This window comes from Tursiops truncatus, chromosome 19 (genome assembly GCF_011762595.2).
Source record: "Tursiops truncatus isolate mTurTru1 chromosome 19, mTurTru1.mat.Y, whole genome shotgun sequence".
Taxonomy (NCBI): domain Eukaryota; kingdom Metazoa; phylum Chordata; class Mammalia; order Artiodactyla; family Delphinidae; genus Tursiops; species Tursiops truncatus.
This window is the reverse complement of record NC_047052.1, coordinates 29,498,794-29,522,778: the sequence shown is the minus strand read 5'-3', so window position 1 is coordinate 29,522,778 and position 23,985 is coordinate 29,498,794. Positions and strand designations below refer to the sequence as shown.

General features: G+C 41.3%; 1 pseudogene; it reads left to right on the top strand.

Annotated features, from left to right (window-relative positions):
- The window catches only part of LOC101339536 (mitochondrial import inner membrane translocase subunit Tim29 pseudogene), a 76,538-nt pseudogene extending 69,500 nt beyond the window's left edge, over positions 1 to 7,038 (top strand).
- Positions 7,039 to 23,985: the final 16,947 nt, after the last annotated feature.

The window sequence follows — 23,985 nt, the reverse complement described above, 5'->3', positions numbered from 1 at the left end:
CCTACTGTATACCCATCTAAGCAATTTATGGCTGTTGGCTGACCGTCTCTTTTTACCTACTTATCCATTTATTCTCCTTCTCACTTTTATGTACTTTATCCATCCATATATCAATTCATTTATTATTTTTTTTTATTTTTTTATTTTTTTTGCGTTACGCGGGCCTCTCACTGTTGTGGCCTCTCCCGTTGCGGAGCACAGGCTCCGGACGCGCAGGCCCAGCGGCCATGGCTCACGGGCCCAGCCGCTCCGCGGCATGTGGGATCCTCCCGGACCGGGGCACGAACCCGCGTCCCCTGCATCGGCAGGCGGACTCCCAACCACTGCGCCACCAGGGAAGCCCTATCAATTCATTTATTTATGCACACTTTACCTTATTCCAATATGTATTGGAGGTGGTTTATAGAGATCCATATAATATACCACTATAATATAAATTATGAGTAGGTAAAAAGGAAAAGGAAAAAGCATAAACTCATTATGTATGGACTGAATCACTAATCATTCAAACTCTTACTGGCAAAAAAAGTGATGGACTGGACTCTACGGATCACAGCAGGTGCTCAGGTGTAAGATACTGGGGCAGATCTACCATAAAAAATTCTTTGTGGAGCGTTTTCTTCATTTAACCATTGGAATAAATCTTTCTCATGCTTGTGTGTGTTTTAAAGGGCTTTAAAGATTTCAAGTAGCTCATTCATTCATTCTTTTTTGTTGTTCTTATGTTTACTAAGCACTTACTAAGTGCTGGGCACCGTGCTAAGTATCATGGTCTAAGAAAAAGGGTGCTGAGCGCATGTGTTTTTACTGTTAGGCTCCAGGTCTGAGAGTTATAAGTCCTGAGTTCTCTCATGGCTCTGGGGTTGCTTTATTGTGTGACTTGGCTGAGTCTATCCCAGTCTCTGGACCTTGAGGTCTTCATGTGAAAATGATGGACTAAGTGAATATTCTTAACTAGATCTAAAATTAACTAATATAGGACAGGCTGGATTGAAGCAAATCAATTCAGCAATTCTTTTGGTCCCATCCCATTCCTCAGCATAGCTCGAGAAAACTGACTCCTGATCAATGATTCCTGGAAGCTGTATTTTTAGCATTTTATCCTCAGCTGGCATGCACATCACATGGAAGTGTTCCAAAACCCCAAAGTGATGTTACCTAATGAACCCTTTCAAAATATTGTGACCTAAAGAATAGGTGCTTCTATCATGGAAGTGAACTCTCAGAATACACAAGGATTTAAATGCCAACATCCTATTTTAAAAAAAAAAAAATAACCAGCGCTAACTGAGCTTTGCCGACCGGCACTCATCTAAACGTGTGATAATGCATCATCTCATTTAGTTCTGGCAAAGCCCTATGAGACAAGTTTTCATTATTGTCCCCATTTTACTGATAAGGAAACTATGGAGCAAGAAGGTTAAGCATTGGGCTTCCCTGGGGGTGCAGTGGTTGAGAGTCCGCCTGCCGATGCAGGGGACACGGGTTCGTGCCCTGGTCCGGGAAGATCCCACATGCCGCGGAGCGGCTGGGCCCGTGAGCCATGGCCGCTGAGCCTGCGCGTCCGGAGCCTGTGCTCCGCAACGGGAGAGACCACAACAGTGAGAGGCCCGCATACCACAAAAAAAAAAAAAAAAAAAAAAAAGAAGGTTAAGCATGATAACTTATGTCGCAGACCGGAGATGTGAGCCCAGGGAGTTGGACTCCAGATCCAGGCTCTTCCCTCTCACTTGACCACACATCTTTCCATCCAAAGACATCCAAAGACCTGTAGCCCGTAGGTGCTCTGTTAGCTTGTGGCTTACTTTTTAAAAATGCCTTATTACCTATAATCTGTTTCTGATGCTTCTAGCTAAGAAAATAATCTCAATGTAAACAAATATGAGAGATTCTTTTCAGAACGGATTTCCAGCTCCAATAACGTGATTTTGATTCGCAACAATAAAGTGCATAAAGATACTTTTACTCTAAACCTAGAGCTGGCAAACTTTTTCTGTGAAAGGCAAATGGTAAATCTTTTAGGCCCTAGAGGCCATAAGCTCCTCAAATCTGCTATTAGAGTGAGAAAGCGGCCAATATTTAAACACGTGATCATGGCCATATTCCAATAAAACTTTATTTATGGATACTAAGTTTTGAATTTAACGTAATTTTTATGTGTCACGAAGTACTCTTTTTCTGATTTTTTTACAACCATTGAAAAACGTGAAAACCATTCCTACCTTGGAGGATGAACAAAAACAGGCAGGGAGCTGGATCCAGCCCATTGGCTACTGTTTGCCAATCCCTGCTCTGAACTGCTCACTGACATCTGATTCAACCTTTGGGAACAAACAAGGCTTTTCTTAAAAGAAAAATAAAACCACTAGACACTCGGTTTTCTAATTTCTTTGCAATATGAATCTCTGTTTTCTTGGTCAAAATGTGTCCTATTTTCCTAGAGATTTAAAATTCTACATCAATAAATATTTAACCGTCAAGAAAGTTAAATTCCCCTTCTACTTCGGCTGTCAATAAGTGGAGCTCAGGACCGTTGTCTATACTTGTTACAAAATTCAAGACAAAGTAAAATATATATTCCCAAATATCTACAAATGCACACATGAAATATAGGTGTATTTTAAAGAATAACCTAACAGAAAGTACTTTAAATTTCACAGCCGCTGCTAATGCAGGCAGCTAATCCTATTTACATTCATATTAGCCTTGGTATCTTTTTCCCTAAGATTTACCTATTTGTATGCCTGCATGAGTTAAACTGCCTTTTGCATGATATCAGTACTTTTGTAATTTAAATCTATAAAAGGCAATTTCTTTTAAATATACTTCCTAACAGTGGGTGAAAGAGGCACCAAAGTTATTTGAGGGCTGTACACCTCGGTGAACATGTGTGCTGAACTCCAGGCAATATGCAGAATGTGGGAATTAATCTTATACTGTAGGAACGGAATAGAAAATGAAATCAAAGCTGAGAAAGAAACAGCCTTTGAAAAGGACCACTTTGCCGTTATCGAAGGAAATGGTGTGTTTTAGAATTGGTATTTAGACAGGTGAAACTTTCTCCCTTTCTGTAAGAGTGGTGAAGACTGTTTGCTTTCTTCATTGTGATATTTTTACATCCCAAATAACTTTAGCCACCTGGTAAGCAAGTTTTACGATTTAATGTTGGTGTTGGCTGATAAACAGAACACGGTTGACAATTTGGTGACCAGGGTCAATTTTAAGGTGTCCACTGTGACTCCCCATGGAACATGGAAGCAGTGTAAGCGGGTACGTATTGCGGGGCTAGGGGTGAGACTCCAAAGATACAGAACAAAGTGTATCCAGCTGGAGATACATTTTTTTCTTCATATAATTCCTATGATATGTTCACCCTCACCATCTCCAGTTGACATAAATGAGATGCAAGTAGGTTAATGTATAATCTTGCCCCAAAGAAATAGTTTCTTCCAATATGTAGGGCACACACATCAACATGCTTCTTTTCTAAGCAGGGCTGGGATTTTTTTAGCAAAATTCACTGGGGTTGGGAGGGCGGGAGGTGAAATCCGAGGGGAGGGACTTCCAGATGCATGCCCTCACTTCTGGTTACACTGAGCACGTCCTCTCAGGAGAACTGGCCCTCGGGTTCACTTCCTCTGACGCTGGTCAGGGCATGTCTCCCAGAGCTCACCAGGTCATGGGCTTGAAGGAACCCATACCAAATTTCAGTCTCATGTAGAAAGTCTTCCCACAATGAAGCCAGGAAAAGACACAGTTCCAAACTGCGCATCCAAGGTAGTGGGGCTGGTCAGACTTGGGGCCTGAGACCTGCACAGAATTAGCCCCAAGCTTCAGATGCACCTCGGGAACGGAATGTCCCTCCATTTAATCCTAAACTTCGTGCTATTCGCCCTTCTCCAACTGTAATGTCTACAGAACACCATGTATCTGGATGGAAATGGGGCATTTTGTTCACTACCCAGATAATTACACAAAGCTTCAGCCACTGGTTCATGACTCCTGAAGAACCCTCACGCACACAAGTACACACACACACACACACACACACACACACTCAACCAAAATCCACCACCCTGAAAGGAGCCATTATAAATGTTTCATGTGAAACTTTCAAAACCCATCAGACTCACCAGAGTTTTCAAATTAACTCCCTTATTGCCCAAGGGATCGCTCTGAAAGAGATTTCTCCAGCCTCAAATCTCCTGAAGAAAATTCTGAATTTGAAACAGAATGCAAATAATGCGTTTTGACTCCCTAATCAACAAATGGGATCAACTTGAATTGATTAAGAACCTTTGAAATTAGCTGTCTTTAATTCTCTCCATGGCCTGCTGCTGGTACTCTGAAGATAGGAGGGGAGTGTGTGTTGGAAAGTTTGGTCTCATTTTTTTTCAGAGCTCATATAATGGTCTTTTCTTAAAAAAAGAAAACACGTTTTAAAAATTTTAATGGTGACACAACTCTAAGAAAGCAAGCATTCACCTGGTGCAAATATATGGCTTTTCATGAAGTACGTTTCCAATAGTTGGCTGCATGAAACCTGCACAACTTTACTGAAACAAATAAAAATCATAAAATCTGAAATGAATGTATAAATAATATGCAACTGTCTAGACAGTATAGGTCACTTGCAAAGAGAGCAGGTAGGGAAAAAATTGTCCATCAGTCAGACAGCCATAACTGATTCTGATGCTAAATAATGGTGGAGATATTCAGCATTCTCTCTATGCGAAAGGCTTCGCTGAGCATTCTCCTCTTCCCAAGCCAGTGGCCTTCTGCTTATCTAGTGCTTTATGCAGTCTGGAAAACGCACTTACTATTTAAACATTAAAATTAATGCCCAAAGAACAGCAGTTGAGCAAGGCGGGGGAAGGGGTTGCCACTGACCTGTGTGATTGGCCTTTGGTAAAGCAAAAATAGCCCTTCTAGATCAACAATATGAGATTTCCATACCCACAGAATCTTAAACAGATGTAGTTATGGAAACTTTAGGCTAGCAAAAGACCCAAACACACACACTCAAATTTCATGGAACTTTTTTACTCTCCAGTAATAATGTGTAAGAATAGATTCAGGTCCTTAAATAGTGTACTTTTAAAAAATTTATAATAATCTGTGTACATAGCAAAAAAAAAAAAAAAAGGCTTGAAACTCAACCAAATGCGTTAAATAATGATTGCGGTTTTTAGCACCCTGGAATGTGATAATCTCAGCAGTCACAGAGCAGGGCGATGGCTGCTACCATCACTGCCCTCCCAAACTATGAACACAGGTGAGGTTCATCAGCTTGTGCCTAGGGGTGGGCGTTACCAACCAGCTGGCTTGGCAGCCCCATGGGCCCACACTCTCTTTGCGAGAGGAACCCAAAGTGAGGCTACCATGAATTAGGCCTAATGCCTGCAGGAGGAAAGATCCCTGCTCACCTTGCCAGGGAGAAAGTGGGTGGGCAGAGCCTGTGGTGGTGCCCTGCTCTGAGGGCACAGGTGGTGCCCTGCTCTGAGCTGAGCAACCATACTGGCCAAATGCGTCAAACCCTTAGGGAAGACGATGATAATAAAATAAGAAGAAGAGTACCAGCCGCCATTTATGGAGCGCTTACTACATGTCAGACACTGAGCAATCGTAAAGTCCTGAGTCTGGAGGACTGTCTCATTCCACCCTCACCGCAATCCTAGGGAGCTGCTCTGATTTATTATCCTCATTTGACGTCGGAGAAACTTGAGGCTCAGAGCAAATAACTTGCCTGAAGCCAAACAGGAATAAGTGGCTGAGTGCAAGTTTGATTCCAGGTTCCTTTTTTTTTTGCGATACGCGGGCCTCTCACCGCTGTGGTCTCTCCCGCCGCGGAGCACAGGCTCCGGACGCGCAGGCTCAGCGGCCATGGCTCATGGGCCCAGCCGCTCCGCGGCATGTGGGATCTTCCCGGACCGGGGCACGAACCCGTGTCCCCTGCATCGGCAGGCGGACTCTCAACCACTGCGCCACCACGGAAGCCCTCCAGGTTCCTTTAAAGCGAAGCTCACCTCTTTCCCCGCGTGACCTTTTGCCTCTCCGGCTGCCCCCCCTCGGGGCCGACTTTGCCAGGAGATGCTGCGGGCACCGCGCCCCTGGGGCCCATAGCACAAGAACGTCCGCTTCTTGCAAGAAGCAAGATGCATACTTGCACTATGTTGGCATAAAGGCAAATATTTCTCTTCTACGCAAGCAGTCGTAAAATCTCATTTTCTTTTCTTTTTTTTAATTAAAAAGGGGCCACGAACCGCAATGTTGGCGCTAGAGCAGAAGAGACTCCCCCGGCCTTCCGCTTCGCATACCTGGCCAAGCTGAAGAGAAGGGCGGTGGCCGCTCCGGAGGGATTCTGGTCCCGAAGCCGCGGAAGGGAGGGCGACGCTGTGTCTGCGAAGCCCGGCAAGTGGGCGCGGTTGGGCTCCGGTGCCCTCGCTCCGCTCTGGGACTCCTCCGAGGCCTGCAGGGACACGGCGGCCTGCTGCGCCCTGGCCTGGAGCGATCTCTCGAAGCGTCGGGGACCCTCCTTCCGCTGGCGGCCGCCTCACGCAACGCGACTCGGAAGCGTCCTTGCAGCAGCCGCTCTGACTTCCGGGTCGCGGCCACCGGTGCCCCGTGAGCCCGGGCCTCTGCTCGCTGGTGTATGAGACGCCCTTCGACGCCCAGGTCAGCCCCCACCAGGCCCGCTGCCGCTACCTGCAGCCCTGCTGGGCCGACTTCCTGGACCGGATCGCAGATGTGGGCTTCGTGGGCCGCTGGTGGCTGCCGGGGTACCAGATGCGCGACTGCGACCTCAAGGCCCACGAGTTCCTGCACCTGCCGGCACATGTGCACGCAGTCGGGCCCCACCAGCTGTACCCGGAGGCCAACGAGCGGCTCTTCGATGAGGAGAAGCCCAAGCCCGTGGTGCTCACCGCCTATCACGTGGTCCAGGCACTGTGGGAGGAGCAGGTCTTAAAGCAGGAGAAGAAGGACCAGGTCGCCCTGAGCCAGGCCGACCCGCTGGTGCCATCGGAGGTCGCGAGATGAAACCCAGTCCGGCCTGGGTCCGGACCGGGCTCTAAACCCCGGCAGACGGCTGGCCTGGGACTGTGCAGTTGGTGTGTTCAAGCCTCAGATGCAGAGTGATAGAAATAAATTACGTGTAGTGTTCTCTCCCTGGGATTTCACAAAATTGCGGGCCTCTGTCTGACCTGTTCCTTGTGAGGTGAAGCTAATTCATAGAGCCTTCTTGGTCTGGGGGTTGGGGAGAGCAGAGCGACATACCATGTCATGTTTATCACTGCCAGAGTCGGTAAGGAGCCTCCGACAGAAATAAGCCTTTTTCACTGGGCTTCACGGTTCCCCTGACTGAGGTATCACAGTTGTTAGGTGACTCCCAGACTCTCCTAAGAAACTTCAACTTTTCATTTTAGATTTTGAACTGAGGGCTTTCCTGGTGGCGCAGTGGTTGAGAGTCCGCCTGCCGAAGCAGGGGACGCGGGTTCGTGCCCCAGTCCAGGAGGATCCCACATGCTGCGGAGCGGCTGGCCCGTGAGCCATGGCTGCTGAGCCTGCGCGTCTGGAGCCTGTGCTCCGCAACGGGAGAGGCCACAACAGTGAGAGGCCCGCGTACCGCAAAAAAAAAAAAAAAGAATCCGCCTGCTAATGCAGGGGGCACGGGTTTGATCCCTGGTCTGGGAAGATCCCACATGCCGCGGAGCAACTAAGTCTGTGCGCCACAACTACTGAGCTTGTGCTCTAGAGCCCTCGAGCCACAACTACTGAGCCCGCGTGCCTAGAACCTGTGCTCCTCAACAAGAGAAGCCACCGCAATGAGAAGCCTGTGCACCGCAAAGAAGAGTAGCCCCCGCTCGCCTCAACTAGAGAAAGCCGCACACAGCAACGAAGACCAAACACAGCCAAAAATAAAAACAAATAAATACATTTAAAAAAAACCACCAACAACAAAAGAACTGCCAGCGGACATTCTGGAACACCGATCTCAGTCATCTACCTTTTGGTTTTAAATTTGTCAGATGCCCTTGCTCAGCCCTTCTCACTAGGAGCAGTGGCGGCTGGCCCTGGTCACCTGAGGCCTCCCTCTGCCATCTCTCTCTTCCAGCAGGTCTCTACCAGGTCGGTCCTGAGACCAGGACCATTTCATCCTCCCATCCCTTCCTCCTGGGCTGCCAGTGTTATTTATTTTCAATGCCTTTGATACATTTCCCTCTTGTTTTGACCAAGCAAACAGCACACATCTGCTGCCACCAGGAGGTGTCAATAGTTCATACTGCTCAATTTGTACGCCCCAAATCCACTGTAGGGATGATTTTTGCCATGCCTGTATCTCAAGTTTCAATTTCAAAGTATTATGCTGCGTTCTTGGCATTAAAAATTCATAGGTTGAATTAAAGATTTATTTTTAAGGGGGGTACCTTATTATAAGGCAAATCACGTTCTTTTCATTTTAGACATATTGGCTATTACGATTTCATCTTTTTTGCTAAAAGCTCAATTACATCAATATCACTCGAGACCCTCCAAACACTGAGCTGAAAGCCAGGCTTCTCAGCAGCCAAGTGCCTATTGCCCTGGAAGGATTAACTTTTCTAAGAACGAATCCCATCCGCCTGATGCAGAGTTATCTCCCTAATAAAAAGCTGATCGAGTTACACCTCTGCTTAAAATCTCTGCCAGCTTCCTGTTGCTTACAGAATAACGTTTAAACGCCTTCTTCTGTCTTACAAAGGCTTCCACAGATTGGGCCCAGCCTGCCTTTCACTGTTCCTGCGGCACATTCCACTCTTCTTCACACGGAAGGAGACCAGGACATGCCAAAATGTCCTGGTCTCCCTCACCCTTCAACCTTCAACCAAGACCTCGGTTCAATGTGCTTCTATAATTCAGTTTACCTGGCCATATGGTAAAATATCTATTACGTCCATCCCTCCCCCCAGACTGATTTCCCAAAGATAGGAACTGAGCATTATTCCTATCTGTAACCCCAGGTTCAGCACAGGGCCAAGCACACTGCAGAAACATTAGTAGGTGAATGAATAAATGATTGCATTGAATGAATGAATTCAACGGCCCAAGAACTCATACGCAACAGAACATGACAACAAAATCAACAACATCAATGTTTCCAGTCTTACATTTAGTAAGTATAGAGAAAACTAGTATATACAGGGAATCCATTCCCTACCTTTACTAAGTCTTCTAAGACAGGCTGTGACTACAGTAAGTGCTCAGGAAATAATCCAAATGGTCCAAGGCTTTGGTGGAGATCAGAGCTTCCGAGCTGTGTGTGCTGGGTAGAGGGCAGGTGCTTGGGAGAGGGAGAAAAATGTCTCGAAATGGGTGAGAGCCACCTGGGCTGGTGTGAGACAACACAAGAGGCCCTTCTTAGCAAGAAAGGGCCGCAGACTTTCAGTTGTTAAGGATGAAGAAAGTGACAAGGACAGGAACCTCTGGTGAAGGGGTAGGCATGATGGAAAGGGGGATTTCTAGAAAAAGCCAACCATGGCTCTCCTGACTTAAAAGCAATGGGAGGGCTCCCCTGGTGGCGCAGTGGTTGAGAGTCCGCCTGCCGGTGCAGGGGACACGGGTTCGTGCCCCGATCTGGGAAGATCCGACATGCCGCGGATCGGCTGGGCCCATGAGCCATGGCCACTGAGCCTGCGCATCCGGAGCCTGTGCTCCGCGGCGGGAGAGGCCACAACAGTGAGAGGCCCGCGTACCGCAAAAAAAAAAAAAAGCAATGGGAGTGGCTCCTTTGAAGGATGAAAATGCTTTTACTCAGGGACTCAATTCTGAAGAAAGTTTTCAAAGTGCTGTTTTGAACTGTGAGACGAAAGGGCAAGGATAAAATACGTGGAAAGTGGACAGCTATTCCCTAATGCTGCTGGTCCCTTTCTCCCCTTCACTCGCTCCCCAGAGGAGGAGGAGCTACCTGCCTAGTTGGCCTGAGCTTGGCTCGGCTGGTCCTGGCTCCGTCTCAGGGCTGTCTGCCTGGAGGGGGCATCTCCTCTTGCTTCTGCACGCACAGGATGAGTTACCTTGGGCCTGGCATCTCCTTTCTGGAGGCAGGTAGGAAGTCCATTTCTACCGGTCTGAACTCATGAGATTTCTCAGATGGGAGACAGTGACCCTATCTGCCGTTGACCAAGGAAGTGTCTGCTTTACAAAGGGGCCGTCCTAATACCTTGTCTTGGAGGAGGGAGTGAGAAGCAAGATGTGGAAACCCAATTACTGGGCCACGGATTCCAGCCACATGTTCTAATTGAGTGAGGCCAGCAATAAAGACGACATTTTGATCTTCATCTATCTGATGCTTGTAGATATTTCCTGATTAATTCTGAAATTTGAGGGGAAAGGATTTCAGTTCGCCACTTCTGAAAACCCAGCACGCTGCTTATGTTCTTTTAGCTCTGAATTAAGTGATGGGCCCCTGGACCGCTCTCTGCAGGAACCCAGGGAAAGAGCTCTTTCTTCAGCTGACACTTCTGATTTAAGGCGTCTGCCTCATTTGATCTCATTTGGGGTCTCCATTTACAGTTCCAGGGGAGACCCCTGAGTTTCACAATAGCTGGAGGTGTCAGCCAGACCGAGGGGTGACAACAACCACCTAACCAGAAGGAAACACACAACCTTTGTGAGCTATAAGCTGAACCGAATCCAATTGCTCATCATACTCAACCTGAAATACCTCGGAGACATTGTAGGTTTGGTTCCAGGCCACAGCAATAAATCAAATATCGCAATAAAGTGAGTCACACGAACGTTTTGGTTTCCTAGGGCCTGTAAAAGTTATGTTTACGCTATACTGCAGTCTATTAAGTGCTCAATAGTGTTCTGTACAAAAACAATGTAGATACCTTAATTAAAAAACATTATCGTGGGCTTCTCTGGTGGCGCAGTGGTTGAGAGTCCACCTGCCGATGCAGGGGACGCGGGTTCGTGCCCCGGTCCGGGAGGATCCCACATACCGCAGAGCAGCTGGGCCTGTGAGCCATGGCCACTGAGCCCGTGCGTCCGGAGCCTGTGCTCCGCAACGGGAGAGGCCACAAAAAAACAAAAACAAAAAAACCCCACTATAGATAAAAAAAACGCTCACCATCATCTGAGCCTTTAGAGAGTTGTAATCTTTTTGCAATAGTAACATCAAACATCACTGATCACTGATCACCGTAACAAATATGATAATGAAAAAGTGAAATATTGTGAGAATTACCAAATGTGACACAGAGACCCAAAGTGAGCAAATGCTATTGGAAAAATGGCGCCCATAGACTTGCCTGATAGGGGTTGCCACGAACCATCAATTTGTAAAAAACACAACATCTGCAAAGGTCAATAAAGCGAAGTGCAATAAAACAAGTTATGTCTGCAGAGAGATACTGAAGGATCATTCAAACAGAACTGAACTAGATACTTTCTTAAAAAAATAAAAGACCTCACCTACTGCATCAAAAGAAAATCAAAGCTTCAAAATACTTTCTGAATCGAACTATTTCATTCTCTTCAAGTATCAAATACCTATCAGGTAATATTTTTTTCCCAGCATAGAAAAATATTCAGCAAATTCAACCATGTTTATTGCTTCCCTCTCATCCTTTAAATTTCTCTAAATTAACTTACCTTCCCTTTTGGTTACCACCTTTCAATTCTGTTTCAACTTTAACAGTATATATGCATGAATGATCAATAAAAGTAGTCAAAAGATTTTATCTGTGTTGGTATAATATTTCATGTTTTTTCAAAGAAGAAATGTTGAAATTCATGGCTGAAGCACATGTGATGATGGAATTTCCTCTTCTTAAGACACTTTAAAGAATTTTTGAAGGATGATCTTTTAATAGATTGCAAGTAGATAAAACCTGTCCCATTGCTCTCCAGGTAGTTGGCCTCTGGGGCTTCTAGTCCTGACTTGTACACTGCTCAGTAGAGTACTATTTATATAAGAGGGTTGGAGAGTTGTATGCCTGTTCGGTTATTTGTTCATTAGCTGATTCATTCATTCATTCATTCAACAAATATTCAGTGAGCCCCTCTGTGATAGGCCCATAGTGGGTCGAGGAAATTAATAGTAAATAAATCATAGCCATCCTTTGAATTCACAGATTAGTAGAGAAAACAGAAACCTCAGTGGATAAATCATCATAGAATAAGGACTACAGAGAGGTAACAAGGAATTCTGAGAACTTTTTATGTTTCTGATTAATGGTAGTGTTCATTTCTTTTATCCATAGTTGAAACATCTATTTCCAGAGAATTCTAGTTCAAGGAAGTAAGCTTCTCAACTCTATTCAACTGCATTCTGTCATGCAGGAGGTACGTCTTAACCTCCCAAGGACTTCTGAACTGTGTCAGCTACATAACTGTCGGTAGGATGGGCTATGGTTAGAAATGACATGAATAATAGGCATAGCCAACTGCTCTGCACTTACTTTGGGCCAGGCACTTTTCAAAGCACTTTAACTCATTGCACCCTTAAAACCACCCTGTGAGGTAGATCCTATTGTAATCCCTGTTCAAAAATGATGAATCTGAGACACAGAGAAGGTGAATAACGCCTCCGAGCACACATAAAGGGTTAAGCATATACTTTTATTTACTCAGTGAAATATAAACTTGAGAGGGTCTCTGAATTAACTCCCTGCCATTGGTTCCTTCTCTTTCATAAAAATAATGTGCAAAATTTAAAAGCAAACAAACAAAAAGTCAAAATAATCATGCTTCCTGAGTTTCAGGGTTCTAAGTTAATAGAAATGTTCTGTTTTCTCAAAAATTGAACTTTTTATCTTCTATGAATACTCTCATTTAGGCCTAAAATATACAGCCTGTATGATTTTTAAAAAGCAGCAACTTGAAATCTAATAGATAAAAATTTATATTTATAAAAAACATATAAATTATATAAAAGTAATAATCTAATCTTTCTTGCAATGAGACAAACTAAATTTGAAAAAAAATCAGTGAAGTTCAGGGCCCTAAATTCATTTAAGAAATATGCACATAAAATAACTGCAAAATCACAGGTTATTCAAGAAAAACCAAAAGAACAAGGCCTTCCCTTGCTTGTCAAAGATACAAGAAGAAAGATTTATTGAATGCTAGTGAAATAAAGATTTGAGCATTCATTCTGCCTGAGGGACTGTATCTTAGTTTTCATGCCTAAAATCCTCACAACCGAGACAATCCTTTGATTAAAACATTGTCTGTAGGAAGCCCCTGCACTCTATGGGTTACCTAAGAGGAGAGGAAGCTCATTATAACATATTAGCATCTTGTGATAAATTATAACAGCTTAATTTGTCAAAGTAGCCAACTACAACCTTGGAAAGCATTCAGCAGAGATAATAAAAGAATAGGACTAAGGAAATGTGAAATTTAATTAATGATGAATCATTATGGCTTTTCATGGATTTTTGACCATACTATTTCTTACTGATTTGTGAGAGCTCTTTATATATGTTAGTGAAAATCTGCTGTTTTTTTCCCCTTAGCATTCCTTCTCCCTTATTCTGATAACAGAATCTCTCTGTATTATGAAAAATTCATCCCAAGTAGTGTGTTTTGCACTGACCTACCCCTTTCCCTGCCACAAGGGTAGCACATGATCCATGCCTGGGCAGAATCATCAGTGGGTAACACACTAGAAGCCCAGAACAAAAGAGAAACAGGAGCAAAAGAGAAAGAAACCTTCCTTCAGCTACAGGGGTTATTCAGTGATGGACCTGTGACCCAAACTGGGTTAGAATCCTTCCAAAAGCTTCTGTGCTGGAGCGATCAGAGAAGCAGCACTCTTGCCTGGAGAAGTGTTAGGTTGGTAGGATAGGAGAGACCGGGCTACAGGCAACCAACATGGCTTCCTTATGATGGAAGCTTCAGGCCTCTCCATCCCTGGGCTCTCCAGTTACAGAAACTAGCAAATCCCCGTGCATGTTTCAGCAAGTTTGAGCAGGACTCTTCAGTTGAAAGCAACCATAAAAAAGCACATATTGAAGGTATTAACGTTTGGTCTGTCACATAAGCAGTAAGTGTTTTCTCCAATTGTTTGTTTTTTAATTTTGTTTAAGGAGGTTTCTGTCATATGGAAGTTTTTTGTTTTTAAGGAGTCAATCCTTTTCCTCTTTAGTGTCTGGCTTTGATGATATACTTCAAACATCCTCCTTAAACTCCTTCTCTAACCAAAATTAACAAATGTAATAGTTATCTATTGTTTTCCTTGTACTTTTCTGGTTTTGTCTTTACATTTAACCTTTAATCCATCGTGAATTTGTGGTATGGTAAGGTGTGTAATAGGTAGTCATTTTTATTTGCACATAAACATCAGTTGTCCTAACGTTATTTGGTAAACAATCCAATCTTTTTCTCGTTATTGCAACGCTGCCTTTACTTTGTCCCAATCCATACTCATGCTTTGGTTTTTGTCTTGGCTCTCTATTATCTTCCATCAAGGTACCCCTCTTCCTGTACTAGTTCTGCACCAATGTTAATTAGTGGATTCTTGGGGAACTCCCTGGTGGTTCAGTGGTTAGGGCTCTGCGCTTCCACTGCAGGGGACACGGGTTTGATCCCTGGTCGGGGAACTAATATCCTGCATGCCACACAGCGCGGCCAAAAAAACAGGATTCTTATACCTGGCAGAAGAAAGTTCACTCTTCTTGCTATTCTTACACATTTAATTCCATATTAGTTTTGAATCATTTTTTTTAAATATCATAAAAACCTTGCTGCGGTTTGCTTGGGACTGTACATGTGCATGAATTGAGAAAAGCAGTATCTTTATTATTTTGAGTCCATCCATGCAAAGATGAGAGGCACTCTTGAATTATTAAAGTGATTTTCATGTCCATCAGTAGAGTTTAATAACTTTGCTTATATTGGTCTTGGGCATTTCCTATTTTTGTTAATTTTAAAAATGGTATTGTTTTAACCATTATATTTTAAAAATAGTGTTTAATATTATGTAGGAAAGCTATTGGCTTTACCATTAGGATGGTAAACCCTCTTGGTTCCAACAATTCTCATTATTTCTTGGGTTTTTCAGGTGGACAATTCCAATAACTGTAAATAACAATATTTGGGGCCACCTCCTTTCTAATACAGAAACCTTATTTTTTTTATTTTCACTAATTATTTTGGTGAACACTTGCAGAATCTTGTTAAAACATTTCACCCATAACGGGACATGATGGTCTTGTTTCCAACTGTAATGATAGATTCTAGAGGGTTTCAATACTAAGATATTGATTTACTGGTTTGAGATTTATATATATGATAAAATTGTCATACCTAGGTTAAAGAAGTATTCTATTCCAATTTAACTAAGTCTTTTTTCTTTTTTGCCTTTAATTTGTTTATCATTGAGGCAAAAATCTACATGTAAATGCACAGATCTTACTTTTTATAGTTTGATAAGTTTTGAAAAATTTGCATACAGCCATTTCTATTAGCCATTTCTAACTCACACTTCTAAAGAAATACAGAACATTTCCATCCTCCCAGAAAGTTCCTTCCTATTTTCCTTTTGATCGCCATCCACACCCTGATTTCAAGGCAACCAGCGCTCAAATTTCTGTCACTATAGTTTTTTTCATTGAGATATAATTCATATACTATAAAATTAATCCTTTTAAAGTATACAGTTCAATGATATATTCACAAAGTTGTACTATCATTACCACTATCTAATTTTAGAATATTTTCATCACCCCCAAAAGACACTACATACCTATCAGCAGTCACTCCCCACTGCCCCTTCCTGCCAGCCCCTGGCAACTACTGAACTACTTTCTGTCTGTATGGATTTGCCAGTTCTAGTGCTTTCATATAAATGGAGTCATACAACACATGGCGTTTTGTGTCTGGCTTTCAGTTACCGTAACGTTTTTAAGGTTTGCCTGCATTGTGGCATGTATCAGTACTTTCTTTTTATTGCTAAGTAATATTTTATTGTATGGATATACCACAGTTTGTTTACCCACTCATCAATTGGTGGGTATTTGGGTGGTTCCCACTTTTTTTCTACTATGAATAATTCTGCTGTGAGCACTCGTGTACGAGATTTTTTTGTAAACCTATGTTTTCAATTCTCCTATGTATCTTGGAATATAGGTTAGTTTTGCCTGTTATAAAACTTGATACAAGTGGAATCGTGGTTCTCGTGTCTGACTTCTTTTTGCCCAGCATAATGTTTTTGAGATTCATTCATGTAGGTTGTTTCTTTTTGTGCTGTGTAGTATTTTATTCTATGAATATACCACAGTTTGTTGATCCAGTCTCCCAAGGATGGACTTTTGATCTGTTTTCAGTTTGGGGCTATTATGAATAAAGCTGTTATGAACACTCTTATACATATCTTTTTATGAACTTATGTTTCAGTTTCTTTAAGTATGTAGCTAGGCGTTGAATTACTAGATCATAGAGTAAATGTATGTTTAGCTTATAAAAAATTTCAGTGTCTTCCAAGTAGTTATACCATTTTAAATTCCTACCAGAGATAGATTCAAATTCTGATCACTCCACATTCTCATTAACATTTGGTATGGTCAGCATTTTAAAATTTTATCTATTTTGTGGGTGTGAAGTAGTATACCATTATGGTTTTAATTAATATTTTTCTGATGACTAATGAATTTTTGGTGTGCTTTTTAATTACTGGTATCTGTTCTATTGTAATTGCCTGTTCAGGTCTTTTGCAAATTTAAGAAATTGTGTTGTCCTTTTAGTAATGAGTTATAAAAGATTCAAGTCCTCGATACTAGATACAAGTTCTTTGCCACATATATTTTCTGTGAATATTTTCTCCCAGTCTGTAGCTTGTCTATTCCTGTACTTAATGATACGATTTGATAAGCAGAAATTTTTAATTTTGATGAAATCTGATTTTTGTAAATATTATGGTTATTTCTACCAGTGTTCTTTCTAGGAAGTCTTTATTTACTTCACGGTCATAAAAATTTTCTCCTATGTTTTCTTCTAGGAACTTTATAGTTTTGGTTCTTACAATTAGGTCTATTACCCATCCCAAATGAACTTTTTTATACGGACTGAAGTAAGGGTCAAGGTTCATTTTTTTTCCATCTGGGTATTCAGTTCCTCCAGCATCACTTGTTGAAGGTTTTTCTTTATTGAATTCTTTCAATGCCATTGTCAAAAATCAATTTATTGTGATAATACAGGCTTATTTCTGGAATCTCTATTGTGTCTCATTGACCAGACTATTCTTACACTATTCTTACACTAATAACATACTATATTGATTTTTCTAAATTAAATATAGTTGATGTACAATGTTTTGTTAGATTCAGGTATACTACGTAATGATTTGACATTTGCTTATATTATGAAATGATCATGATCAGTCCCATAGAAAGTTACCACAATATTATTGACCATATTTCTAATAATGTATACTACATCCCTGTGGCTTATTACATAAACGGAATTTTACACCTCTTAATCCTCTTTATCTATTTCATTCACTCCTCCTACCCTCCCTCCCTTATGGCAACCACCCATTTGTTTTCTGTATCTATGAGTCTGTTTTCATTTTGTTTTGTTCCTTGATTTTGTTTTTTAGAATGCCATACGTAAGTGAGATCATGCGGTATTTGTCTCTCTCTGTCTGACTTACTTCACTTAGCATAATACCCTCTAGATCCATCCATGTTGTTGCAAATGACAAGATTTCATTTTTTATGAACAATAAACATATATACTACATCTTCTTTATTCGTTCATCTACTGACAGACAATTAAGTTGCTTTTGTATCTCGGCTATAATGCTGCAATGAACACTGGAGTGCGTATATCTTTTTGAATTAATGTTTTTCTTTTCTTCTGGTAAACACCCAGAACTGAAACTGCTGGATCATATGGCAGCTCTATTTTTAACTTTTTGAGGCACCTCCATAATGTTTTCCAAAGCGGCTGCACCAATGAACGGTCCAAACAACAGTGTGCAGGGATTCCCTTTTTCCCACATTCTCTCCAACACATGTTATTTGTTGTCTTTTTGATAATAACCACTCTGAAAGGTTTGAGGTGGTATCTCGTGGTTTTGATTTGCCTTTCCCTGATGATTAGTGATGCTGAGCACCATTTCATGTACCTGTTGGCCATCTGTATGCCTTCTTTGGAAAAAATGTCTATTCAGGTGCTCTTTCCTATTTTGTAATCCAGTTGTTTTTTTTTTTTAATGTTGAGTTGTATGAATGCTTTGTATATTTTGGATATTAACCCCTTATTAGATATATTGTTTGCAAATATCTACTCTCATTTGGTAGGCTGCCTTTTTGTTTTGTTGATAGTTTCCTTCACTGTGCAATGCTTTTTAGTTTGATATAGCCCCATTTGCTTATTTTTGCTTTTGCTTCCCTTGCCTGAGAAGACATAGGCAAAAAGTATATATGTATTGCTAAGACTGATTCTAAGAGTGTACTGTCTATGTTTTCTTCTAGGAGTTTTATGGTTTCAGGTCTTATATTAAAGTCTTTAAGCATTTTGAGGTGTCTTTGTCTTTGTTTTTTGGTTTTTTGGTATATGGTGTGATAAGGTAGACCAGTTTGATTTTTTTTGCATGTAGCTGGCCAGGTTTCCCAATTGAAGAGGCTGTCTTTTCTCCATTGTATATTCTTGCCTCCTTTGTTGTAAATTAATCAGCCATATAAATGTGGGTTCATTTCTGGGTTCTCTGTTTCATTGATCTATATGTCTGATTTTGTGCCAGTACCATACTGTTTTGATTACTGTACCTTTGTAGCATAAGGAATAAGGAAGTGTGATGCCTCCAGCTTTGTTCTTTGTTCTTCTTTCTCAAGATTGTTTTGGCTACTCAGGGTCTTTTCTGTTTCCATACAAATTTTAGAATTATTTATTCTAGTTCTGTGAAAAATTCCATTGGTATTTTGATAGGGATTGCATTGAATCTGTACATTGCCTTGGGTAGTATGGTCATTTTAACAACATTAATTCTTTCAGTCCATAAGCACATAATATCTTTCCAATTGCTTATATTGTCTTCAATTTCTTTCATCAATGTCATAACTTCTGAGTTACCTCCTTGGTTAGATTTATTCCTAAGTATTTTATTCTCTTTGATGCAACTGTGAATGTTTTCTTAATTTCTCTTTCTGATAGTTTTTTCTTAGTATATGGAAATGCAACAGATTTCTGTATATTAATTTTGTATCCTGAACATTTACTGAGTTTATTTATTAGTTCTAATAGTTTTTTGGTGGTGTCTTTAGGATTTTCCATATAGGTGACCTTTGAACAATATGAGTTTGAGCTGCACAAATCCACTGATATGTATATTTTTTCAATAAATGTACAAAAATATACGTGCAAGAGTTGTATTGAAGTGGATAGCGTATTCTTACACAGGCATAGGTGAGTGACATTCCATATAGAATTAATAATGTGCTAGTTTTCTTACTGTTTTATATCTTCGTTTTCAAAGGATTACCTTACTGTACAGTGTGCTTCTCTCTCTCTCATAATTGGAGAAACTGCATATCAGACTCTCATCACAGGTAAGTGGTTTTCTAAATAATGTAACAGTGTTTCCAGTACTGTATTATGAATATGACTGTAATATTGTGTGTCATAAAGAAAATTTATAACAATTCATTCATTAGCCTATACGCTAGGCTACCATGAAGCAATTGTATCAGTTACACTAGGCTAACATAAAGCAATCATATTGCTGCTTCTTTGTTATCAATGCATGAATCGTTATACTTGTAAAGAAATATGAATTTCTTTTTCACATTATCTTTTCATTTTTGCTGTCTGCTATTAGTAATATGTATAATATCTACTGTGCTTTGTATCATATAAGCCAATATTGATGTAGGTGCTGACAGATAGACAATTCATCTTGTAAATGGATGACATAAACTTAACAGTATTGAAAATATATAGTACAATACTGTAAATGTATTTTCTCTTCGTTAATTTTCTTAATAACATTTTCTTTTCTCTGGCTCACTTAATTGTAAGAATACAGTATATAGTACATATAACATACAAAATATGTGTTAATTGACTGTGTTATTAGTAAGGCTTCCAGTCATAAGTAGGCTATTGATAGTTACGTTTTTGGAGAGTCAAAAGTCATACACAGATTTTCAGCCATGCAGGGGGTCGGCTCCCCTAGCCCTTGTGTTGTTCAAGGGTCAACTATGTATAGTATCATGTCATCTGCCAATGGTGGTAATTTTACAGCCTTCTATCCAATTTGGATTCCTTTGATTTCTTGTCTGATTGCTGTGGCAATCCACATTTGCTCTGATACCTCACTTTTGCAGCATATGAAGTTCTGACTTTTCACCAAGGCAAAAACTACCTGTACTATTTTTCTTTTTGACCCTACTCTTCCCTAACCCCTGGATTCATGTGTTCCTAAGTCTACCCAGGCCTCAGCACAACAAACTTCTTAGGTCTACTTGGAATTTTAGTTAAACACCTATTTTATCCTGTATTTCTTGAGATTATATACAGAGAAAAGAAAAGGAAAGTGATATTTAGTGAGTAGAGTGACAGCAAAATTATTAAAACAGATGATTTGATTTTTAATTTCAAGTTTAACATACACACATATAATCATTGGTCAAAAAACTGAAACAGGTGATGTAATAATGACAGGGTATAGAAAAAGGTACAACGATGATTTTTTTAATGTAAGTATGGTAAAGTTAATGCTACAGAGTCTGGCGAAAGCCCTCCTACAGTCTTACCACCTCAGTGTAAAGTCTTCTGAAATCAGCTTTCTTACCTTTGTCTCATTTCATTTTTTCTTCCCTTCTCAGAAATATTAAATTTTTGGTCAGTTTGCCCAAGATGGCCTCTTAGCTTTGTGATAAATATTGTCAACTCATGTGACACTTAATTGCATTGTTACAAATTTTGTAATATCTACATACTCTCTGATCTTATCTGTAATGGGGTTCTTCGTAGACCTAAGTTTTAAATGTTCAAAGTTGGAAACCCATCATTGAGAGTCACAAATGTTGCTGAACTCTAGGGTAGGATTTGGAATTGGTGTTGGAAAAGAACTTTCCTTTTTTTCAGGGAGGTCCAATTTAAAGGTGTTTTAGTCAACAGCGTTTATAGGACATATACCTACCCATTGTTCTTGTCTAAAGTCCTGAATTCACAGAGTAACCAAAATTCAGACACTTCACCTCAAGGGGCTGAGTGCTCTTCTTGGTAACATCTGTGGTGTGTTTGAACAGAACTGTGCTGCTTAGGGGTTATAAACCTCTTTTCTCATGATGCGCCAGAGATGTGTCTGTGTTCTAAACTAAACATTTCTCACAAGAGATTCCAAATTATGGGGATGACCCAACCTCCCATTCATCTATCAGGCCAAGAGATTGTGACAAGAAACTGCATGGGTTTGATACAGAACAACCCATGTTAGACTCTTGGGGTCCCATACATGATGTCATTTAAGACCAAATGACTTTGAATCTGGGAACAGTCTTGTGGACTTCTGGGTTTGTCTTGTCCAGGCCATGAGGATTTAATGACATGCTAATGGAGGAGCACAGGTCTTTCCCAGCAAGGTAAGAGGTCTTCCTGTTAGTAATGAGGCTGGGCAGGGAAGGAGGCTGGTCTTAAACTAGAGGAAAGAGGTCTTCCTCTCTCTGAGGCCAAGAAAAGTTGGGTCTGGGATCTAAGGAAAAAGCATCCTTGGAGGTGACAGGGATGGGAAGAACCAGCTTAGCCAAGTGGAGCTAGACCAATAGCCAAGAGGAAGCCCTAAGTGAGGTAAGTCAGGGCTGTGGGTTCAAGATGAGACATCTGTAGGGTGAACAACTTGTCCAGGTTTGCCCATGACTGACAGTTTTCAAACTAAAATTTCCCAAGAACTCCTTTAGTTCTGGGCAAATTAGGATGCTTGGTCGACCTAGGTATTCGTCGAGGGTTCCCCTTCATGTTGTACTACCGATGCCCCCAAGATTTCAGTAAAAACTGGTTGGAAGTCCCAGCTCTCTCCTAGCTGTGCTCTGGGGAATAAAGAGAGGGGCACGCACCAACGTGTGAAGAGAGAGCTGTGACCACCTGCCCCAAAAATGACACCCCAAATGCGGTGAGAAGCAGTCTGCTGAGACGTTGAGTATTAACCAGGACTGGTTAGAGGAACACATAAATGGTCTTCACAGGTCCCAAGAGAAAGATGGGAAGATGATAGTGATAGGACAAAGGCTGGACTTCCTGTGGGTGCGTAAACTATAATTTGAGCATTGAAAAGAAGTATTGACCTTGAAGCTGGTAAACTTGGGGACATCTGGGTTACATATATTTTTAGACATCTTCCTATATTGTATGGAAAAATACATGCCAACCTCAGAACTGATTTTCCATTCATTTCTTTGGTACCAAATATATGTGACATTTTTCGTTCCTAATGCCAGGTGTTCCAATGTAGAATTACCTATACATTAAGCTCTTCTTCAGTGGAAAGAATTAGACAATAGTCTTAAGACCTGCCTCTACCACTTGCTAGCTTTAGGACCTTAGGAAAACTTCTTAAGTCTCTGAAATGTCACTTTCCAGTCTTTCAGATTTACTCAGGAGAATTAAACGTGATAATTTCTACCAAGCAGGGCCACCACATTATGGAATCCGTGGGCCCTTGCCACATTGCCTTTGGGGGCCCCTTCTTCCATAAAGAAAGGATTAAAAGACAAATATAATCCAGGTGCGATTCATTGTTATATTCATTATTATTATAATAAATTTTAACTTTATTATATGAATTGATAATGGATTATTATTATATCATTGTTTTCTTCTGACTTTAAAAGAAACCAAAACATTCCTGTGGCCCCTAGGCACTGTGCCCTACTGTGGCTTGTGAGTCAGCCCTGATGTCAAGTGCCTGCTATGGGATAAGCACGTAGTAGGTGCTCCACAATTTTTATTCCCTTTCTCTTCCATTGCACGTCAAAAGAAAAAAAATTTCGAAAACTTCAAGTGGCAAATTAAAATTCAAGAAATAAAGTCAAAAGAAAATGTTCCCCAAGCCAGTGGATATCTATAACAGCAGGTTTCACTTATAGTGAATATCACTTTACTGCTTTTAACAAACTTCAAAGAAAATGTTGTAAGGCCATTCATTCTACATGTCTGTTTCACATCAGTCACAATTATATCCCAGCTTCACTTCTCTCCCCTTGTTATACCTCATAAATTGTATAACTAGAATGTATGTGTAGTGTATGGATTACATTAGGAATTGTCAGAAGTAGCCTGATAGTAAGCATTTGCAATCACCCCCCTTCTGGCATCTCTGAACCCCTCTGAAGGTATGTGAATACGCTGCACCCCCAGTAACGGGGGACAAAAACACAGATCAGGGAAGGGACCCTACGTGCTTAATAGCTCCTCCAGAGAACTGAAATTGTCACTGTGATGTTTAAACAATAGCGCTACGGTTCTACGACAAATACGTTGCTTACCTGTTGAACGGTCATACAAAAATACAAACAAAAATCAAATTTCCACTGAGAGTGAAACCTTGTTTGTGGTAAGTAGGGACAATGTAGGTTTCCAGAGCAGGTTAGTTGAGCCCCAGAGATGTCCTTCTGGCAGTGAGAAGTGAGATGCTGTTATCCTATAAGAAACGCTGTCTGCCAAATGTCTCTCAATGCAGGAAACTTCTCTGGGCTTCTAGTTTGGTTGTCCTCTGCTCTTTTCATTTATGGCGAAGACCCCTGGGTGTCAGCCGCCATCCTTCGCATAAGGAAACAACTACAGAGATGAAATGGCAAACTGGGGCCTCTCTGGCAACCATTTGGACAGCAGCAGAGAAATTCACCTTCTCCCCAACTTCCCCACCCCCAACCACGGGTCCTTTCTCTTCACATTGTAAAGAACCAAGGAAGTGACTCATCCGTGGCCAGCAACTTTTTCTGTTTGAAAGTTGCAGTAAAGAAAAAAAGTTCTATGGGCAAAGAATACAGATTCCTTGTT